The following is a 7,810-nucleotide window of genomic DNA, read 5'->3' on the forward strand; positions in this document are numbered from 1 at the left end:
GGACATATGTACCCCCCTGCCCCCCCCCCCCCCCCAGCTACGCCTCTGCCTATACATGTATATTTGAAGATATGCATCGGTGCTGAGAATCACGAAATTCGTAAACAAAGATATTCTAATAAAATTCCTAAGTGGACACCCTTTCATTGCAAGTAGCAGAGGTACGACTCATATACAGCAATCAGAGCAAATGACAAAGGAAACACACATATCTTCATTGCCACAGAGAATTTCACAATCATGTACCAGTACGGACATTTACATCACCCATGATAACATCCCCACTGAGAACCAAGACAACTTCGTGTATGAATTACCATGCCAAAGTTAACATCTTTACTAGGACACATGAAACTGAGAGAGCAGTATAAATCAACGAATTTCACTAAGTTCATTCTTTTCATGTTGTTTCAACTATATCAAGGATATCTAATAACATTCCTAAGTAGACACCCTTTCATTTTCTGCAACATCGGCGTCCTCCATGCCCCCCCCCCCCCCCCCCGACGTTATCGATGATAAGGTCACCTCTTGACAACATATAGTGGTTAATTTGCCTGTCAGCGAGGAAATGCATCTGAACCAACTATTGTTAAACAACTGTATTGATTAAATGGAACTTAGTGTCGTAATCGGAAGAGAGGTTGATGCGTGTCGTACAAGACAAATTACCAACAGTAAAGCATGCTAATGAGTTGTATGACTGGTTTAATGTCATATTTATAAGGTGTTAAATGCTACCCTTCAGAGGGAGAGGGCATACGTAAGAGAATTGTTTATTATCTGATTGGTCGAAGGCGAAAATCTAGCGTGGTCCATCTAAAATGTATACTCTTAGACCTTTGCGTGTGTGCGTGCCCACATACTTTACCATTAATTTTGCCTTATATACTTCTCCATTCCTTTTGGTAATGGCTTTGGAAAGGATCATGGATGTATGAGGATCCAACTATAGTGAATATTTGCCATTTAAAGGTATGAGATTAAATTTTTACAATAAATGACACCCATTACTGAAATAATCGGTGTTGAACGCATATTTGACGTATGACTTTTGCTCTAGTTTTTACTGTAGTAAAAAGTCATATGGATCATGTACGCATTCAACACCTACTAAAAATCCATATTCCTTGGAAAGATCATTATTTACACAGCACGAGAAGTACATACGTCAAAACCCATATTCGTATTACCCGTTGCTTTGATGATTAGACTCGATGTGGTCTTTTCTTGACCCAGTTTAGTACCTGACTACCATAGTACAAAAATCCATAGCCATCGATAATTCTCGTCTGCAAGTTTCTTGATGATAATTAAGGTGTATAGCATTCAATAATCAGGACTGAATATGTTTTGGTTAAACAAAATTAGTATTAAATGTTAAAACATTAATTAATATTTAAGATAAGATAAGCAGATACGCATACATGACCCTGTTTAATTTGTACTAACCGCTCCGGTGGCCTATTGGTTAGAGCGTCCGCCTCGGATGCGGGAGGTCGTGGGTTCGATCCCCGTCCGAGTCATAGCAAAGACTTACAAAATTGGTTCTAACAGCCGCCTCGCTTGGCGCTCAGCATTATGAGGTTAGTGTTAGGACTGGCCGTTCCGGTGTCAGGATAATGTGACTGGGTGGGACATCATGCTATATGTCTGCGGCATGATGCACCAGTGCTAGACATCACTATAAACTGTCATACTGCAGACATCGTAGCGATATGACTGAAAAATTGTTAAAGGTACGTTAAAAATTAAAATCACACACACACACACACACGTTGATTTGTACCATTTTTCTTAACATGTGGTAGCTTATTATACAAAAATGACATCGACCTTTTTGGACCTTTTTGACCTCACTTGTGTATTTGATTTTTTATGATTTTTTATACTTGGTCGCTGATTGAGGCATTAAATTTGTACATAAAAGCTGGACCCTGCCCCCTTAAGGAAAATTGACAGTTTTTTGATGGTGCAGTCAGCCACATCTATTATACTTTTTTGTTTCTTTGTGTTTATTTAAATAATTTGTATGCATTAACTTTATTATATCTCCTTCCTTTTTCCATATATTACTTAGTGTTGTATGTAATGCTCTTTGGAGAGGGAGGTAACTGTGTTTTGTACCTCCATGTGAGAACTGTTTACATCATGACAAAGTAGCATATTTTGGACTTAACTTACTAAATATGGGAACAAAATGGTAACCATAATGTATTGTCTTGCATTTTCTGTAGCTGTCAAGGTTTTGCACCCTTATTTTTATGAATAATATTCACATTTCAATACAGACACACCTAAACAATTGCATAGCATGTCAACATGTATTCTTTAAAGTAATTTAACTCCACAGGAGCAGATAGAATTCAGAGGAATCATACATAAACATACTGTTGTGAATATTTAATGTCACCAGTGGAACAGTCTTAGAAATAATGATGCATATGGCATATTACTTGCTATATTTTGGTGAAAAGAATGAAAGTTTTAGCACACTGACATAGTTTCTACCTTCATGACCCCACTCTGAAGTTGACATAAGAGATTCATATCTCACACTTGGGTGATAATAGAAAATGTTTCAGTGTTATGTATATATCTTGAAATTTCTAGGTTCAGTTAACAAAGGGGGAAAAGCTTAAAATTAAGTGGCAGCTTCATGCATTTGACAATACACATACAGTTTCTCCTGTGAAAGTCTTATGTTTTCACTGAATGTTAAATGTACATCAATATCACTGGTTTCTTTTCTTTTTGCAGGTCTCAGTTTGCATGGTAGGAGATTAGGATTAATCGGTTAGTCATGCTGAAAGAAACAATAGCTTCAATCTCATCCGGATACTCATTCTGATCTAAGTGCACAAGAGAGTGACTTTGATGGACAGATTTATCTTCTGCAGGAGTTGTTTTATGGTACGTGCTTATCAAAAGCCAAGCCGGTGAAATGATTTTTACCTTGAACTGGATTTTCCACTTTAAATATTTGTTCTATACCTTATCTTATTATTTACTATCATTTTGTAAACTCCAGAAAACATTAAAGTCACTTGTAAGTAAATTGGTGTCTGAGAAGAAATTTCTCTGTTAAATTGTATTGAGTAATTTGTATATGTATGGTCAATTTCATTGGCTATGTATCAATGAATTTATTTGATATGTCACTCTTTGTAAGTTTTAGGGTCCTACTCATCAGTATATCAATATTCCAGCATTGTCTAATGTTAATTGATGAAACTTTGACTTCTCCAGACTAGCTAGACTTCTGTTGCGATTACCCCCCCCCAACACACACTGACACAACACTGATGCTGCTATTAGCATCTCCAGAATGATAATGAAAAGTTAGAAGCCACTTCTTTTATATCAGTCTAAGAGTACTTTTAAAGCACATGATTTACTTAAATGTGTGATTTCTTTAAGTTTGCTAGAAGAGTTTATAGAAACTTTTCACTTCTTTCACTGACACTTAACATAGCATTTCTGTCATTCCCTCCTAAAATTTATAACTTCCAGATCTCTTCTTGACATTCATGAAACATTGTAAAGGAATTTTGATTTTGTACTGATGCTATGGTGCTAAACAAAGACCAAACGCATTGTAGGTTGCAAACAATTTGAAATCTTTCAAGAAATGCAGTCAGTCATCATTCACAATGTAAATAATGCAGTGCTTTTTGCCACAAAGAGGTAACTTTTTCAAAAGCATAATACCATTTTTAGTTTTGTGCACAAAAAGTTTTCCTTTATACCATTGTACTAGATCATGTCTAAATATGTGATATGTACACAACTTTTGACATAAACCATTTTCAGCCAAATTCTTAAGGTGGTACTAGGTCCAGTTTCGTACATTGGCCTCGGCAAATTTCTTAACTTAAGGCTATGGTGTGACTTTTTCAGCTATTATTGTTTAGTATTTAGAGATATGGATATATTTGTGAACTATGTGTTTTGGGCTTGTGTTGTTCTTGAAATTGATGTCAGGCATGTACACCTTCCATAGTTGCTCTGCAGTATGTTGATAGTGAAATACCAATAGTTGGCTAGGAAGAAGAGCTAGCCTCCCATAGCAGTAGACACGTGGGTTCAAGGCAACTAGAGTATCTCAAAAACGGCTTGGATGACAACTATTCTGAATTGCATCAAACTATTTAGTAGACAATGTTTTTCAAAATTTTCATCCAGGGAAAGGGCTTGCGTTTGCACTGTGAGCACCACATGCTGTCAAAAATGGCATCAGGGTGTGAAAAATGCAGGTATAAAATAGGGGTTGGGGTGCATAAACCTCTTCAGCTGTGAATTGCCGTTGATTTCTCTGGTCAAGTGAATACTATTCTTATGCTTTGTTTTAATATAGGTATCTAAAAATATGGACCTTTTTGACCTCCCTTGTGTATTTGATTTTTTAAGATTTTTTATACTAGGTTACTGATTGCGGCATTAAATTTGTACATAAAAACTGGACCCTGCCCCCTAAGTGGTTCTGAGCAGAGATATTTTGGTTCCTATCGCGGATGTGAGCTACAGAACCCTACTCCAACAGTTATCAGACCGGTAGTGTATATACTTTAACCGTTACTAATAATTCCATTGTAGGTTTCATTTCAGCGCTGGTTATTACATTTTATTTTGTTTACTGTCACAATTTTTAAAGTACTATTTGAAATTAGACCGCCATTGGTGGCGTTATTAATTTTCGTGGATTGGTTGAATTGCAAGGTTATTTCGCTAGTAGTTTTATTATAATTATTATATATTATTATAACCGTATCCATGAATTCTTTGTATGTTTATATTTTTCAATAGACACGTTTTTAAATTAAAATTGAAATTAAACGATACATTATACGCCTCATACCCATTTATTACCGTTATCAGTTTTCGTGGTTTAGTAATAAGATCGCATTATTTTATCTGCACGGCCGTACTCCTAATAGTATATATACTGACACCGTTACTAAGATATAAGTTACATTTTATTTGTGTACTAGCAATTACATTTATTTCCGATTAATCCACTTTAAGTTTATTACCGTTATTAGTTTTCGAGGACTGGTATATAAAAGAAAAGTCATTGAAAAACCCGCAGGGGCTCATATCATTACTTACAGTTGACCTGTCATACATGTGCTATATAGTAGTTATTATATAGTACATTAGTCCAAATTTCTTCTAACCATTGCCACCCCATTTTTGATATTTGGACAGTTATATTGGGCTGTAGGGTCCCTACACCCAAACATAAATATCCAAATATCAAAAATGGGGTGACAAGGGTCAGAGGAAATTCTGACTAATAGTACATGTATGACAGGTCAGTTGTAAGCAGTGATACGAGCTCCTGTGGAAAACCCAGTATGGTGTGGCCTAGCTTCCGACGATATTGGTTCTATGGTATCTCGATATTTGAAATTTTCAGTTAGTATTTATTTCATCTATTGCACCACGTATCGTGTACTTATATATACTATGTGACCATAGCCTAGGTTACTAGTTCTGCATCACCAGTTTATTTTGGGAAAATGTCAGGATTGCTGATGAGTACACTATTTTATATATAAATCCATGAATATTATTGTTTCTAAATAATATCCTTAACCTATGTTTTTAGATAGAATCAAAATCTTCTTAAAATTGCTATCACTGTAACAAATTGTTTAGCCAGTTTGTTGTCTGATAATGTCCAATGATGTTATACAAGAGTTTGATCACATGATTACTGTGATGGTCAAGGACTAGGAGATCGAATCTATGGTAGCATATAAGAGTCAAAATGTGAAGCATGTTAATGTCGTATTTTGGTGGCTTTCGCAGTTAACAGGTGTTGACTTGAAAGCTGCATTGTACACGATTTATTACTTTTCACTGGAACACCGGTTGTTGTGGTTGTTGTTCAAACAGTCTTAGGTTGATATGTACTTTCATGCTAATGTTGAATGTTCGTTCTCAGCAACAATCCCAGAGCAACTCCAGTCATCATGGGTAGTTATTTGAAAATGCATTTCTTTAATTCTTTCTTATAAGTTTATGTTGCTCTATGGCACAGGTGGCATAATGAGTGCCATAGAATTAGCATCCATATATATGCTATATCCTTTCATAACTAGGACTGTACATAACATCTGTTTATTGTTTGTTTCCAACAGCCATCTGATTTATAGTGGAAAATAAATTCATTTTAATATAAACAACAACAACTAGACTTAAATTATATCTTGAGGGTCATTGTTTTTATTAACTTATTTGCTGATTGCAGACTTCATGACCTGAAATATCATAGCACTCATGATAGTAGTGAACAGAAAATCAAAACAAAATGAAAGAAATAATTCAAATTTTGAATCATTTTAAATCAAAAACAATTGACTGATTCTCATAAATTCTGTGACATAACTACAGAAGTTTTAAGACCCTTTTTGGTCGGCTTAGATGGTAAAAAATAAAAAATATACATTATACATCTACATCACTCAACTGTGTGTTATGATAGTAGTTGTAAAAACTTTGCAGGGTCTATATACTGGTCCAAATCTGCCCATATCCTATATGTACCAAAATCCATCAAAAAATCTCCTAAAACAAACATTTTACAACCTTGATGGTAATCGTATTGATATTTTACAGTCAGCTGATAGTTCTCATCAGAAGTCTGTTCAGCGGATGCATTAAGTTGAATGATAACTTTATCAGTACTCATCCATATCTGGTGACAGTAACAATCAGTCCTGTTCAAGTTTTACGAATAACAAGTCCATATAAATGTACATTTGCTTGTATATTATAGTATGTGTTTTAGATTTTTAACATAGCTTTAACAATTTTTAAGTCATATTGCAAAGATGTCTGTAGTGGCAGTTTATAGTGATGTCTAGCACTGGTGCATCATTCCCAAGACATGTAGCATCATCTCCCACCAAGTCACATTATCCTGACACCAGGCTGACCAGTCCTAACACTAACCTCTTGATGTTGAGCACCAGGTGAGGCTGCTGTTAGTACCATTTTTTGAAGTCTTTGGTATGACTCAGTCGGGGTTTGAACCCACATCCTTCCATGTCCGAGGCGGATGCTCAAATCACTAGGTCACCAGAGCGGTCACCTGTATAATATATAATAATGTATATACTGGTAAATCTTGTGATAATGACATGATTAGTTGCTTTATTTTTTCTGTGACACTAATAGGTCGTGCATAAAATATGTATTCATTTAGTGGAGGTGGGGGAATGTTGAAAAAATTCAAAAAGCATTAGCCTGTGTATGTGGCAGTGTGACTGCTAAGTATGTTCTGTATATTATAGTTGATGTTAATACTTTCCTACTTTCTATTTCAAAGTTTGTTTTACATGGTATTAATTTAAACCTCTGCTTATTTTTAATGACTGTACTAATAACTTCATCTTTTAAAATTCAATTGTCACAGCTATTCTTGGAAAGGGGGTGATGACTCAGCAGTGTAAATACACAAGGGTGGGATACAAAAATGTATGCTTTGCAATGAGTAATGGGAAAGGGGGTAAAAAATCACGAATTGTTTGCATATGTACTTTATGGACAACCCCTAACATCATTATCAGAATATTATTTTTGCCAGTGTAACTGTTCTTGGGTAAAGTTATCAGATCGATTAAATGTTTTAACAGCTGACCATAATGTCATTATAGTTCATTTGTGCATGAAATATCATTCTACATTATAACTCTTTTCTGTTCTTTTTGTTAACTTTGTTTGCAGATTAGTGTAGATTTCAGCTGATTTTGGTAATTATATGGACTTTTACAAATGGGCCTTGTTACCTAATAGTCAAAAA

This window comes from Sinohyriopsis cumingii, chromosome 12 (genome assembly GCF_028554795.1).
Source record: "Sinohyriopsis cumingii isolate HCF-2022 chromosome 12, ASM2855479v2, whole genome shotgun sequence".
Classification (NCBI taxonomy): domain Eukaryota; kingdom Metazoa; phylum Mollusca; class Bivalvia; order Unionida; family Unionidae; genus Sinohyriopsis; species Sinohyriopsis cumingii.